The sequence below is a fragment of the Odocoileus virginianus genome, chromosome 4 (assembly GCF_023699985.2).
Source record: "Odocoileus virginianus isolate 20LAN1187 ecotype Illinois chromosome 4, Ovbor_1.2, whole genome shotgun sequence".
In the NCBI taxonomy this organism is placed as follows: Eukaryota; Metazoa; Chordata; class Mammalia; order Artiodactyla; family Cervidae; genus Odocoileus; species Odocoileus virginianus.
The window spans coordinates 29,269,073-29,284,883 of NC_069677.1; the positions used below are offsets into that span (position 1 = coordinate 29,269,073).

Below are 15,811 nucleotides of genomic sequence, written 5' to 3' on the forward strand. Positions count from 1 at the left end.
CCCTTATGGCAAAAAGTGAAGAAGAACCAAAGAGCCTCTTGAAGTGAAAGTGAAAGAGGAGAGTGAAAAGGTTGGCTTAAAGCTCAACATTCAGAAAACGAAGATCATAGCATCCGGTCCCATCACTTCGTGGCAAATAGATGGGGAAACAGTGGAAACAGTGGCTGACTTTATTTTTCTGAGCTCCAAAATCACTGCAGATGGTGATTGCAGCCATGAAATTAAAAGGTGGTTACTCCTTGGAAGGAAAGTTATGACCAACCTAGAGAGCATATGAAAAAGCAGAGACATTACTTTGCCAACAGAGATCTGTCTAGTCAAGGCTATGGTTTTTCCAGTGGTCATGTATGGATGTGAGAGTTGGACTATAAAGAAAGTTGAGCACCAAAGAATTGATGCTTTTGAACTGTGGTGTTGGAGAAGACTCTTGAGAGTTCCTTGGACTGCAAGGAGATCCAATCAGTCCATCCTAAAGGAGATCAGTCCTGGGTGTTCATTGGAAGGACTGATGTTGAAGCTGAAACTCCAATACTTTGGCTACCTGATGCGAAGAACTGACTCATTTGAAAACACCTTGATGCTGGGAGGGATTGGGGGCAGGAGGAGAAGGGGACAACAGAGGATGAGATGGTTGGACAGCATCACCAACTCGATGGACATGAATTTGGGTAAACTCAGGGAGTTGGTGATGGACAGGGAGGCCTGGTGTGCTGTGGTCCATGGTGTCACATAGAGTCGGACATGACTGAGAGACTGAACCGAACTGAACTGATCTGAAAGTAAATAGATCTTCCAGCGGTTGAACTCTGACTTTTTTCTCAGTTCTAGAAACTGAGGTTTGACTTGATGTCAAGAAGTTACCAAGGGATAAAAATGGTTTTCATCTTGCTCCTTGTGTTTAAGACTTGTGACAGTATTCTGTCCCCACAGGCCTCCAGGGGTCTTGACTTTGCTCCTCCCCCAGCTCAAGGCTGGGGTTTTATCTGTAACAAATTTTTCTGGCACTTAAAACCTGCCTTTCTGTGTCATCTTCAATCTGAACACTACTTCTGTCGAGAATCCAGCAGCCGCATCCATGCTGAGGCTGACTATTCTCTCGGACCCTGAATTTTAAAGGTTCATGTATCTCCTGACCACTATGTTCTGCCTGCCTGGCTAGATGTTCTCCCAGTGCCAACAGCTGGATCTTTATCCTTGATATCTGCTCACCCAAGGAGACTTGTCCAGCTTCAATTCAATCTACCCTATCAAGTTTCAATGAACTTTTCTGTGACAAGCTATGAAATGAGATATGATAATAGCCCCCAAGCTTTCTGCCACTCTCCTACTGTTATCAAATGGGACTTTCCTTCTTCCTTTGTTCTCTAGTCACTTACCCCACAGGCTTTTTTCTTGCATTATTTCCTTCCCTCACAGCTCCAGGACATTTCAAAGATTTTAGATTCTCTCTTATCTTGGTTTCTCTGCCATCTTCTCTCGGCCAGTATTTCAAACTTGGTAGTTCCTGGGGTCATCATTAGGACCATCTGCAAGACTTCCAGTTCTCTTACGTCTAGGTAACTGGTAGAGTCTTACTTCTCTACCCTCTCTGCTCTGGCCAACAAAATGTAATTGTGAAAAGTCTCATTTCCAGGAAGAAGCTTTAAGAGATAATGCTCCCTCAACCTAAGTGTCAACTGATAAATGAATAAAGAAGATGTGTACACATATAATGGAATACTGCTGCTGCTGCTGTTAAGTCGCTTCAGTTGTGTCCGACTCTTCACGACCCAATGGATTGCAGCCTACCAGACTTCTCCGTCCATGGGATTTCCCAGGCAAGAGTACTGGAGTGCGCTGCCGTTGCTTTCTCTGAATGGAATACTACTCAGCCATAAAAAAGAACAAAATAATGTCATTTCCATAACATGGATGGCCCTAGAGATTGTCAAGTGAAGTAAGTCAGACAGAGACAGACAAATATCACATGATATCACATATGTGGGGTCTAAAAAAATGATACAAATTAACTTATTTATAAATCAGACCCACAGACTTAGAGAATGAACTTATGGTTACTAGCAGGAAGGCTGGGGATAGGGATAGATTGGAAATTTGGGATGGACTTGTACACATTACTGTATTTGAAACAGATAACCAAAAAGGACCTACTTTATAGCACAGGGACTCTGTTCAATGTTATCTGGCAGCCTGGATGGGAGAGGAGTTTGGGGGGAAATGGATACATGTGTATGTATGGCTGAGTCCCTTTGCTGTCCACCTGAAACTATCACAACATTGTTAATCGGCTATATTGCAATATAAAATAAAAAGGTAAAAAAAATTTTAAATAAAATAATATAACCAAAAAGGACCTACTGTATAGCACACAGAACTGTTCAATATTATGTATTAACCTAAGTACTGCGGTTCATGGAGTCACAAAGAGATGGACATGACTGAGTGACTGAACTGAACTGACCTGAACTGAAGTGGGAAAAGAATTTGCGAAAGAAAAGATGCATATATGTGTATAACTGAATCACTTTGCTGTAAACCAGAAACTAACACGACATTGTTAATCAATTGTACTCCAATATACAATAAAAAAATTTGAAAAAGAGATAATGCTTCCTTTGCCATATTTTCTTTCCTTTTGCCTCCATGACCAACAACACACTCTGAGTGAGAAAAGTAGCCCCAACCAACCTGCAGTAAACATGGAGCAATAGAAGAAAGAAATCTTTGTTGCTTGAAGCATTTGAGATTAGGGAGTTGTTTTTGTACAGATACTAATCTACCATCTGTTTTCTCCACTCATATTCCAGTCTATAGTGGACCTGGTATTTTACCTGACCAGTATGCCTTTGAAAACCACCGATTTTCCACTTTGGGTTTATGTAATTCGTGGCTTCAGGGGTGAGTATATGACTCAGACCCAAGCAATCAAACTATCCCATCCTTTTGGCCCCAGCGATTAGCCCAGTGTTGGTCACACTACCCAAGTTGGACCAACAGTAGTTTATATCAAGGTTAGGCTGGAAAATTGGGAGAGAAAATTTTTTTTTTTTTTGGTATGGACTTGCTTAAGCAGGTAGACTGTATTCTTGGGGCTGTCAGTGGATACTTAGGAAAGTGGAGGCAAACAATGTAGAAAAACATAGTTTTCACTGTTGTTCTTTTTTTTTTTTTTTTGGCGGCGCTATATGGCATGAGGGGATCTTAGTTCCTTGACTAGGGATCAAACCCACGCCCCCTGCATTGGCAGCATGGAGCATTAACCATTGGACCTCCAGGGAAGTCCAAAGAGTAAAATATAGTTTTGATGATATTGTTTGAGGCATTGGATTTAACCATGCTATAAATCCTTATACTCTTCAGACTTTCCTGTGATGTAAGCCAATAAATTTCCTTTATTCTTTAATTTATTTTGAATTGAGATTTCTGTCACTTGCAACTGAAAAAAATGCTGATTAAAACAGCTGCAAAGCATTAATGGAAACATCAGGAAACCATACAATTTTCCCTTATACTTTTACCCTAGAGAATATCAACTGAATTCTCACTGGGATCAGCACTCCTCTTGCTCATCTTTATTTACTTCCTATTGTATTCCTCATGGTATCTTTTCCCAGACATTCTCTATTCTTCTAAATTCCCTTCCTGTTCCCTAAGACGAGCTAGCCTTTCACGTCTCTGAAATCAAATTCATCTGTCTTGAACATTCTCCACTTAAACCCTATTCCTATGTAGTTTCACCTAGCCATCTCTTTCCAAACTTAACCATATCACTTGTTCCTTTCCTGGTTGTTTGTGTCCTGGTTTTCCTCTAATATCTCCAACCACTCCTGTGTCTCCATTTCCTTCCACTGCAACCAGGGAACAGCTGTTCACAGCATCTACCTGTCCTTTCTTCCAGTGTGCAGACTCCTGATATCTGTTCCTTTGACTTCATCTGTCACCTACAGGCAAAGGGCTCTCAAATCCAGTCTTGGTCTGCTAGGCTTTTGCATTCACATGCCCCAGTTGGAAAAACACCTCACACTCACCATGTCCAAAAGTGAAATTATTCTGCTGTTTCAAAATTCAAGCTCTGAATTATTCTGAGAAATCTCATTTTCTCTCCTCTGTATCTTCAGGTCCAATTAGTTACTATGTCATATCAATATCACCCTACAGTACTTCTCCAAACTATACCCTCCTTACTACAAACATAGATACTAGTTTGGGCTTTTATTATCTATTTTGCAGACTCATGCAATCATTGTTTCAGTATCCATAGAAACTGGGTTTCTATGGCCAAAACCAAAATGGAATAAAAAGATACAAACTGAAATAAGTTTTTGTTTGCTACCTCTTGTCCAGGCACATACATCCTCTCAGAACTCTCAGGTGAATGATTGCTAGACCCCTGTTATTTATTTTCACAAGTTAGATCTCAGTGTTTCATATCTGCAATGATATCCTCAGGAAATCTCATGCTCAGGGGCCACTGCTGCAAAATTCTTTCAGAGTCCTCATGGCCCCACAGAAAAGTTTCAAACAAGCTACTGCAAAAGGTTTTCCAGAACTCAGGCAGTACCATTTTTTTGTTAGAGAATGTTTGCCCAGTCTTGTCCCAGACTCTGACTTTCTCATTACACTACTCTCCTGAAAAGGTTTTTGTAACAGAGCCCAACAATAAGCCATATTATAAAACTCTCAATTATAGATGTATAAACCTGTAAGAGTTTCTCTAACAGTGATCATCTGCCCAGCTTTCCACAGGCAAATGACTCTCAGATCTATACATTCCAGTCTTGGCCTCCCTTTTTAGCTCATTCTCTTCAGAAAATGGTTCCAGTTCCTTTCTTGAAGGACAACATGGATCACTCTTTAAAAAATTCAGTGATCCCTACTAACTACAGAAGCCAACCCAAAGTCCTTTGCCTGGTGTCTCAGTCCATTTGGGCTGCTATAACAAAATACTATCAGCTGTGTAGCTTAATACAGTTGACCCTTGAGCAAGGTAGGAAATAGGGGCACCTACCCTCTGTGCATTCAAAAATCCAGGTATAATTTATAGGTAGTCCTCCCTACATAAGAGTCATCTGTATATGTCGTTCTGCACCTGGAATTCAACCAACTGAGAATTGTGTAGTATTGCAGTATTTACTATTGAAAAAAATCCACATGTAAGTGGACGCATGCAGTTCAAACCCTTATTGTTCCAGGGTCAACTGTAAACAACAGAAGTGTATTTCTCACAGTTCTGGAGGCAGAGAAATCCAAGATCAAGGTGTCGGCCTCTCTCCTTGGCTGGACGACCACTTTCTATCTCTGCCTTCACATGGTCCTTCCTCTGTATGCATCCATGTCTCTGTCCCAATTTTCTCTTCTTATAAGGACATCAGTCATATTGGAGTAGGACCAATGAGTCTTAAAGACCTCATTTAACTTAATTACCTCCTTAATGAGCACTTGTCAGTAATCTTGTCTTTGAAAAGTAGATCTGACTTAGACATGCAGAAATAGGGGATGCTGTAAGGTTGCATTATCATGAACAAAGTCCCAAAACCTGGCAAGGAAACCTCAGGGAGTAATGAGTGGCCAGTTTGGAAATCTGGCTAGAGAAACAGGTGTGGGAGATGAGAATGGATAGGTGGTGTCACGAGCTGAACTGGGTCCCCCCAAATTTATATGTTGAAGTCCTAATCCCCAGAATCTCGGAATGTACCTGTATTTGGAGATACATTCTTTAATGAGGTAATTAAGGCAAAAAGCACAGAGGTACCTGGTGGGCTACGGTCCATGGGGTCTCAAAGAGTTGGACACAACTGAAGCAACTTAGCATGCAAGCACATAAGGTAAAACGAGGTCTTTAAGGCACACCCTAATCCTAACCCTAACTATCTTTTATAAAGTCTCTGCAAACACTGAATTAGCCACTATTCTGAACCACTTCTCCTAAAGGAAATATAGGATTAGGTTCCTGTGAGCCTCGGATTACAACATCTTCATCAACCAATGAACACGTATTTGTTTTCGGTGTGTTCTGTTTGTGCCTGCACACGCGCATGTGCTGTCACTTCAGTCATGTCCGACTCTCTGCGACCCTACAAACTGTAGCCCATCAGGCTCCTCTGTCCATGGGATTTTCCAGCCAAGAATACTGGAGTGGGCTGCCCCTCCGGCATGAAATCTTCCCAGCCCGGGGATCGAACCCACGTCTCTCACATCTCCTGCATTGGAAACATGTACCACTAGTACCACCTGGAAAGCTCCCTGTTCTGTTTAAAGATGCCTTATTTAATATACATTGTTGACTCATTAACACTGAACTAACAACCAGCTGCACCATAACTCGTGCCTGAATAAAGCTTATCTAACACTGTATTTTTCCTGTATGGCACCTCACAGCCGTCTTGTACCAAGAATATCAGACAGCACTTCAGCACTATGCTTGGAAGTCATTCTAAATAGCAAAATCACAAGAAAAAGCACAAAAATAAAAAAACATGGCACTAAATAGACCATAAAAAGATTACTTGTTTACAGTCTGAACTGAGCTGGGAACACACATGTTGAGCAACTCAAATTTTTCATTGCACTGCACGTGCTTGTGAATGACTACACAAGTACCTCAAGTATTGATCTTGGAGTCAGAGATAAACTCTAGCAAGTAGATGAATTCGAAAATATGAAATCTTGGACTTCCCTGGTGGTCCAGTGGTTATGAATTCGCCTGCCAGTGCAGGGGACAAGGGTTTGACCCCTAGTCCAAGAAGATTCCACATGCCACAGGGCAGCTAAGCCCATGCGCCATAACTACTGAAGCCTGCATGCCTTAGAGGCCATTCTTGCAGTAAGAGAAGCCTGCACAGTGCAGCTAAAGAGTAACCTCTGCTTGCTGCAACTAGAGAAAGACCAAAGCAGTTATGAAGACCCAGCGCAGCCAAAAATAAGTGAATAATAAAAATAAAATGTGAAATCTGTAAGTAATGAGGATCGACTATAGTATTAATCCCATTTTATAGATAAGGAGACTAAGACCTACAGCAGTTAAGATCTTTCACAAGGTCACTGCTTGTGAAGTTGGCACAGCCAGGATTCGAATTTCACTTTGTAGAAGATTTTTTTTCACCTGTACTGAGTCAGGATAGGATAAGCAGAGTTGAGGAAATCAGTCAAACACACTAATACAGAGGCTGCAAATAGCGAATAGCCTTTGCAAAAACTTGCCAATTACATAAAGCATGCTTTCTGGGAATGACACCAAAATATTAGTGAAGAGCAGTTTCACACTTTAAACAAAGAGGATTGTTCTTAGAAGTACAGTAGTAATAGATTTATCTGATGGTTCTAGAGCTCAAGTGACCAAAATCCACAGCCTTTGTTTCTGCAGAGTTTATGTTGTCATCTTCTCAATACAATTCTGTTTGGGGGGAAAAAAAAATAAGTACATTCACACCCAGGCATTACATAGCATACAAAAGCATAATCAGAGACATATTATAATAGGGCAATTCAAGGAATTAGTGGTCAAGTCTGTAAAGGGGCCTTCATGCACCAAAAGCGTAGTGTATAAGCCATTAAAAAAAAAGCATTTATTCATCCAGAAAACCACTAAGCTGACACTGTAATATCAGGTCCTCAACATTAGGGTGAATATGAAATAGTTGCTGCCCTGGCCATAATCACAGAACAGTTGCTGAGGCAGGTGTAACTGTGTGTGCCTGTGTGTGTTCGGTGGTGTTTTTTTCTCTGCTTCTCTCCCTCCCATACCTAAGGCATCAGGAACAACAAGCAAGGACAACCAGAGGTTCCAGGAATCCCAAGGCAGCATCTTTTCTCTAGTTGCCGATCAGGGTCTTCTCATTGCAGTGGCTTCTCTTGTTGTGGAGCTTGGGCTCTCAGCGTGGGGAAGGCTTCAGTAGTTGCGGCACATGGGCCGAGTTGCTCTCCAGCACGTGGGATCTTCCTGGACCAGGGATCTGAGACACGTCTCCTGCATTGGCAGGCAGATTCTTTACCACTGACCCACCTGTGGGTGAGCCCTTTCTTGCACCGTGTCTTCCCAGAGCTGCTACCCAGACATCACCACAAGTTCCTGATTTTCTTCCTGCCCACTGACCTCCCTTTCGGAAATACACCTCCTCTTTCCAGCCTCTAAATAAGATAGTCTTAGGAGTCAGTCCACAAATCTCTCTTCTATCTCTTCTCACTCCCTAAGTGGTCTTATCCAATCTCAGGAGTTTTTTAATTAATTGTTTTTCCTGGCCGTGCCACTCAGCATGTGAGATCTCAGTTCCCTGACCAAGGATTGAAACTGCACCTCCTGCAGTGGAAGCCTAGAGTCTTAACCACTGGGCCACCAGGGAAGTACCTAGTCTCAGGGTTTTAAATTCAGTCAAGGACTCAATGAGAAACAGATGGCTCGCTGAAATTACAGTAATTCAAGTAGGGCTCACTACAGGGACTATTTGTAAAGGCATAAGGACAGCAGCGGGGCTTCCCTGGTGGCACAGGTGATAAAGAATCTGCCTACAATGCAGGAGACCCAGGTTCGATCCCTGGGTCAGGAAGATCCCCTTGAGGAGGAAATGGCAACCCACTCCGGTATTCTTGCCTGAAAAACCCCATGGACAGAGGAGCCTGGCAGGCTACAGTCCATGGAGGCAAAAAGAGTCAGACATAACTGAACAACTAACACTCACTTCACGGACAGCAGTACTCTGAGGTTAGCAGGGGAGGGGAGGCTGCTTCCACCCCAGGACTAGAAGGGGGGTAAAGAGAGGGGGCAGTGACTGCATCTGGAGAGACAGCTGTGTGGAGGCCTGCCTGACAGGAGCTGTAAATTTTCATGGAGGGGCTCAGGCAGCTAAGGGGAACTGAAGGGAGGGAGCTGGGGGATAAGTCACCCCACCTTGCTCTCCTTTCTTCTGATGTGCTGCCAGCGGCTGAATCCAGCTGGACACCAGAAGGTTGGAGTCCACTGACTTAACCCCTATGGATTAGTCTGTATGAAGGCAGGGAGCAGGGTGGAGTGGTGTGGGGAAAGAATCTGGAAGGCCTGCAAAGATGTCCAGCATGCTCTCCTCTGTGGAAGAGTCACAAATTTGCATAGCACCAACCTTAAATTTTTGAGTTGAATCACAGTGGCCCATTGGCCACCCGAATTTTCACTTGAGGGTCCCATGCCCAGGCCTGGTCCCTGCCTATTCGGTTCCTTCCCTACTCCTTCCCACTCCCCTCCCAGTTTTACCACCATTCACTTGATAGCTTAGGCCCAAACCTAGCTTTCATCCCTCTTACACTCAATCCATGAGCAAGTATGTCAGCTCCACTTTTTGTGTGTGTGACAGAGAGAGACATCAATGGTTTAATGGATAGTATTTAGCTCCACTTTAAACTAATGTCCAGGGCATTTCCTGGGAGTCCAGTGTTAGGACTTTGTGCTTTCACTGCTAAGGGCCCAGGTTTAATCCCTGGTTGGGGAGTTAAGATCCCACATCCCACAAGACACTTGGTGTGGCCAAAAAAACCCCCAAACAAACGTAGTGTCTAGAATGTGGATACTCCTCATCACCTGCACAGCATCCAACCTCGTCCATACCCACATATATCTTGCTTGTATGAATGCAACAGATGACTACCTGGCTTCCCCACCTGTTCTGGCTCCCACTACAGTTGATTCCACTTTGGGCTCCGCTAGGTCCACATAGTAACTAGAGTGATTTTTCTCTAGTCTCTCTCTAACTCCTTACCCTGTTTAAATTTTCTCCCCAGGAACTATCTCCACATAAATGCCTGTCATATGTCTATTCAATTATTTATTTATTGTCATTTTCTCCATTAAAACATAGGTTTTATGAAGGCAAGGATCTTCTAGTCATCCTCTCAGTTGAAACGATTATTCCTTTTTTAAAAAATAATTTTATTTATTTGTTTATTTTTGGCTAGGGCACACAGACTTCAGTAGTTATGGCACGTGGGCTGAGTAGTTGTGGTTCCTGGATTCTAGAGCTCAGGCTCAATAATTGTGGCACATGGGCTTAGCTGCTTCAAGGCATGTGAGATCCTCCCAGGCAAAGGGTTAAAATAGTGTCTCCTGCATTGGTAGGCAGATTTCTCACCACTGGGCCACAAGGGAAGCCCTGAACTATCTCTTGAGTGAAAAAAAAGAAAAAGAATAATAATATCTCTGCAAAAGACACTACTAAGAGAATGAGAAGACAAGCCACAGACAGGAAGAAAATGTTTGCAAAAGACATATTTGATAAAGGACTACTATCTAAAACAGGCAAAGAATCTTTAAAATTCAGCAATTAAAAGACCACTTAATTAAAAAATGGGCCAACATCCTGCCACTTCACTAAAGAAGATACACAGATACTCTTCCTGTTTTCCATCACAGCTCAGAATCAGAGTGGAAAGGAGAGCCCCATGTGGGGACTTCCCATCTATAAGCTCTGCCTCAACCTCCCTGGCAGGGAGAGCAGACACTGGCTGACCTGGGCAGCCTCAAGGCAGGAGCAGCCCACAGGCCAGACGCATGTGTTCGCCAAAGCTAGACACACCATCAGGTCCTTTGGTATCAGGAGAAATGAAAAGATTGCCATCCGTTGTGTGGCCAAGGGAGAAGAAATCCTGGAGAGAGGTCTAAAGGCACAGAAGTGTAAGTTAAGAAAAAAATAACTGCTCAGATACTGGAAACTTTGGTTTGGGGATCCAGGAACACATCAATCTGGCAATCAAATGTGACCCAAGCACTGGCGTCTAGGGTCTGGGCTTATGTGTGGTGTTGGGTAGGCCAGGTTTCAGCATCACAGAAGGGCAGAACAGGCTGCACTGGGGACAAACACAGACTTAGAATATAGGCCATGCACTGCTTTCAGCAGAAGTATGATGGGATCATCATTCCTGGCAAATAAATTCCTGTTTCTTTCTGAAAGGCCAAGAAAGTATATCTGAAACTAATATAATATGTCAGATATATATTAATGAAAAGATTTAATTATGAAGAAGCCAATAGGACTTCCCTGGTGGTACACTAAATAGGAATCTGCCTGCTAATGCAGGGGACACGGATTTGAATCCTGGACTGGGAGGAGTCCATGTGCCACAGCTACTGAAGCCCAGTCACCCAGAGCCTGTGTTCTGCAATGGGGGAGGCCACTGCAATAAGTCCATGCACCATAGTGAAAAGTGGCCTCGGCTCACAGAAGCTGATTGCTCACAGCAATCAAGACCCAACCCAACAAAAATAAAAAATTAAAACAAAGCCGACAAAAGTTTTTCAGTAAAAAAGAAAAAAAAAAAGATATGCAGACGGCAAATAAGAATAGGAAAAAAATGGATGCTCAACATTATAGATCATTAGGAAATTGCAAATTAAATTTAAAATTGCAAATTAAAATTAAAATCACTACACATGCATTAGAATGGACAAAATCCAAAACCCTGACAGTATCAAACACTAGCAGGATGTGGAGCAACAGGTACTTTCATTCATTACTGGTGGGAACGCAAAATGGTACAGCCAACTTTGGGAGATGATTTGACAGTTTCTTGTAAAATTAAACATAGTCCTAGCATAGGATCCACCGATTGTGGCTCCTTGGTGTTTACCCAGATGAGCTGAAACTTACGTCCACACAATACTTGCACACAGGTGTTTTCCGCAGCTTTATTTATAATTGCCAAAACTGGGAAGCAACAAAGATGTCCTTCATTAGGTAAATGGTTAAATACAGTGTGGCACATCTAGACAATGGAATATTCTTCAGCACTTAAAAACAATGAGCTACAAGCCATGAAAAGATGTGGAAGAACCTTAAATACACATCACTGAGTAAAAGAATCCAATCTAAAATGACATGATTTCAACTGTATTACATTTTGGAAATGTCTAAAGTATGGAGATAATGAAAGGATCGGTGGTTACCAAGGAAGAAGGGAGAGGAAGAGATGAATAGGTAGAACATGGAGGATTTCCAGGGCAGTTAAAACTGTTCTGTGTTATATTCTAATGTTCGATACACACCATTACACATTTGTCATGGAATACAAAATACCAAGAGTGATCCCTATGGACTATGGACTTTGGGTGATAAGTGGGCTCATTGATGACAACAAATATACCCCTCTAATTCACAATGTTGATAGTGGGGGAGACTATGCATGTGTGGGGACAGGAGGTATATGGGGACTCTGTACTTTTTGCTCAATTTTGCTGTAAAACAAAAAACTGCTCCAAAAACAAAGTTTATTTTTAAAATAGTATGTGTAGAGACCCTGGAGAAAAATGGACCATAAATCTAGAAAACCTGTACTACTAAATTCTGAAATTAATCAAAATCCTGAAAAATCTTACTTTGGTTCTCTTATAAGACTGCAGCACAGGAGGTTCCCTGGAGGTTCGGGGGTTAAGACACTGCTTCCTCCGCAAGGGGCAGGAGTTCCATCCCTGGTTCAGGGTGGCACAGTGTGGGAAAAAAGGAAGGAAGGGACTGGGAAGGTAATGCCTCTGCAGCTCCAAGCACAAAAACCATAGGGAAAATCTCCAGTTAGTCTAGCTTGGGTTACAAGACTCCTTCATGACTCGGGGAGGGCGTGCTACTAAGAAAGACTGAACCAGATTCACTTGCCAGGGACATCTTCAGCCAGAGGACAGCAGAAGGGCCATCCCCAAGGCTGAAACCCTGATACATCTATATATATTGTTATATATATATAAAACCGCTGCTGCTGCTAAGTCGCTTCAGTTGTGCGACCCCATAGACGGCTGCCCACCAGGCTCCGCCGTCTCTGGGATTCTCCAGGCAAGAACACTGGAGTGGGTTGCCGTTTCCTTCTCCAATGCATGAAAGTGAAAAGTGAAAGTGAAGTCGCTCAGTCGTGTCCGACTCTTGGCGACCCCATGGACTGCAGCCCACCAGGCTCCTCCGTCCATGGGATTTTCCAGGCAAGAGTACTGGAGTGGGGTGCCATCGCCTCCTCCAAAACCCGCTGCTAGAATCCCCCAAGTACTTCTCTTCTGCGGACTGCTCTGACCCTTTGCCAGGTTCCCGGACCTCCCCTCACCATTCAGCTTCTAAATGAGTACTTCCACAACCCAGCTTGGCTGCTTTGGCTGAACAACACTTTGATCAATTGGCCACACTGTAACAGTTCAATCTTTGACTAGGGCCAGCTTCACAAGTGTGTAACCTGTGCAGTCGAAAAGGCCCTGCATTTAAAAGGGCCCTGTATTTAGTTTAATGCTTGGCTGTCACCATGTTGACATTCTTAATTAATTTTGAACACAGGCCTTGCATTTTCATTTTGCACTGAGTCTAGAAAATTACACACCCTGTTCTGATCTTGCCTTTCATCACGAGAGCGGAGGTATTGTGATTACATGGTAGAAGTCAGGGGAAAGTTACAAAAGAGGAAAAGTAAATGCTGGCTTTGCAAGTATTACGTGTCACTGAACACGTACACTTGTAATCTGAAGGAGGGATGAAGTCCTTGGGACATTCAGGAGAAGAGGCTCTTAGAGGTAATAAGACCTGATACAAGGCTCCTTTAAAAAATTATTTTTGTTCATTTTATTGGAGTTTAATTGCCTTACAATGTCATGTTAGTTTCTACCATACAGCAAAGTGAATCAGTCACACATATACATATATCCCTTATTCCTTGGATTTCCTTCCCATTTAAGTCAAGTATGTATGTGTGCTCAGTCGTGTGTGACTCTTTGTGACCCCATGGACTCCGTAGCCCACCAGGCTCCTCTGTCCATGGATTTCTCCAGGCAAGCATACTGGAGTGGGTTGCCATTTCCTCCTCCAGAGGATCTTCCCCACCAGGAAGTGAACCCACATCTGTTGCATCTCCTGCATTAGCAGGCAGATTCTTTACCACCAGGGAAGCCCTCATTTAGGCTAAAGTTCTAATTCAGAAATTAGAAGAGAGGTTGCCTGTGGAGGTGGCTGGGGATGGGAACTGATGAGAAGAGTCACATGGGCACTGTGATTACAATAATGTTGTACATCTTGATGGGACTTTGTATGCATTGTTCAAACCTCGGCAAATGTACATTTAAGATTTGTGCATGTCACTGTAAATGTTGTATCAAAAGAAAACCTATAGGAACTTCCCTGGTTTTCCAGTGGTTAAAATTCCTGGCTTCCACTTCTGGGGGCATGGGTTTGATCCCATATGCCCTGTGACACAGATGAAAAAAAGAAAACAACCTATAAGCAAATATTTAACTCTAGTTAATGATATGCATGTTGAAATATTTAGGGAGAACTACACTCATGTCTGTAATTTCGATGATGGAAATGCATCAAAAATTAGATGGATTACAGTATATATAAGGGGATGGATGAATGCACAGGTGGATAGATAGACAGGTATGTAATAGGCCAGTAAAGTCAAATGGTAACCGAGGACCCTGGGTGATAAGTATACAGGTGTTCACTGTAAAATTCTTTCAACTTCTGATGTCTGAACTTTTTCATAATGAAAACTGGGGGGAAAAAACTCTTAAAAGAACAGCTTCCGTTTGTTTCTAAGATTTACTAGTGACACACACTTTAATGGGCTTGGCAGTTATCGTGAGTCAGAACATCTAAGCTAATAGCTGAATTGTATTTTGCTTAAATTAAAAACTCAAAGGTGCTCTTTTCAGATCTCTAAGTCCTTAAAAAGTTTATGAAGAATGTTAGTAAAATGAGAGATTGCTTGTGCTCATCTCAAAGCCATTTAGTGCCTGCATGAGCCTGAGTCCTCAGGATGATCTATAATGCATGGAGTGTATGCTCTCAGCGGTGTTTTTCCTCTTTTCTTGACGTCAGTTGCCATTTGTAAGGGTTGCCAAGGTAATGACCAGATGCATCTAAAGACAGGCCCACAAGAAAGGACAGCATATTTATTTTTTCTCTTTTAGCATCAAATATATTTAAAATTCATAACACATTCAGTTTGATGAAATTCTACTTCACAGAGAACCAGACTTCACTGTACAAAGAAGGACTCCCCTAAGCCCGCCCCCCCATGCCCAGCCCTGTGTTTGCAACTCCGCTTTTAATGACTGGCGTTATTTGAAAACTGCATACAGGCTTTTACATATGCCGTATTTTTTTTTCCTGGGGAAACAATATGAGGAGGTGCTGGCTGTATTTTATAAAATCATTTTTGGTAAAGTCAACAGAAAGACCTAGTTTACCTCAAAGGCAAGCAGGGGAAAATTTGAGATCTGTTTCAAAAAGGAAGATTTCAGGTTCCTTGGAAAGTATGTGATTTTTAAAAATTAAGAAACGATACTTGGGGTTATCAATCAGCATGATTAATTGACATGTTTCTAACGGGACAGATCTGTCACATCACACTAAGTTTTCCATCAATAAAAAGCATATAAGTGTTACAACTTTCTGCGTTGACAAGTATATTTTTATTTTGTAGCAGCAATAAATAAACCACTGTGGGTTGAGGAGGAACTCATTTCAGTTCAGTTGAACTTCATTCTGTTTTGAAATGAAGTCACCCTAATATTGGAAAATTACATGCTAGCAAGAACTTCAATATTTTATTTCTGTTTGTGGCTCATTCATTTCAAAATAAGTTCTTACTATTGTATACTTTTAAGTGTGTATATTTTGGCATTATTGAAATTCATTTATTTACCTTTAAAATGAAGTCCAAACATGAAACAAAAGTCATTTTCTAAGGAGATCTTTGCAAGATGCAGAAATCTTTTTATGTGTGAACAAACATTTTTCAATGTTTTATATGAGATACAGGGATTTCTTGTTTTTGACCATGCTTGTTCTCTAGGATGCCAATTATAGAGGGTGTGAAACAA

General features: G+C 42.1%; 1 pseudogene; it reads left to right on the top strand.

Annotated features, from left to right (window-relative positions):
* The first annotated feature begins 2,840 nt into the window (after positions 1 to 2,840).
* LOC110128406 (large ribosomal subunit protein uL5-like) lies at positions 2,841 to 10,892 on the top strand (annotated as a pseudogene).
* Positions 10,893 to 15,811: the final 4,919 nt, after the last annotated feature.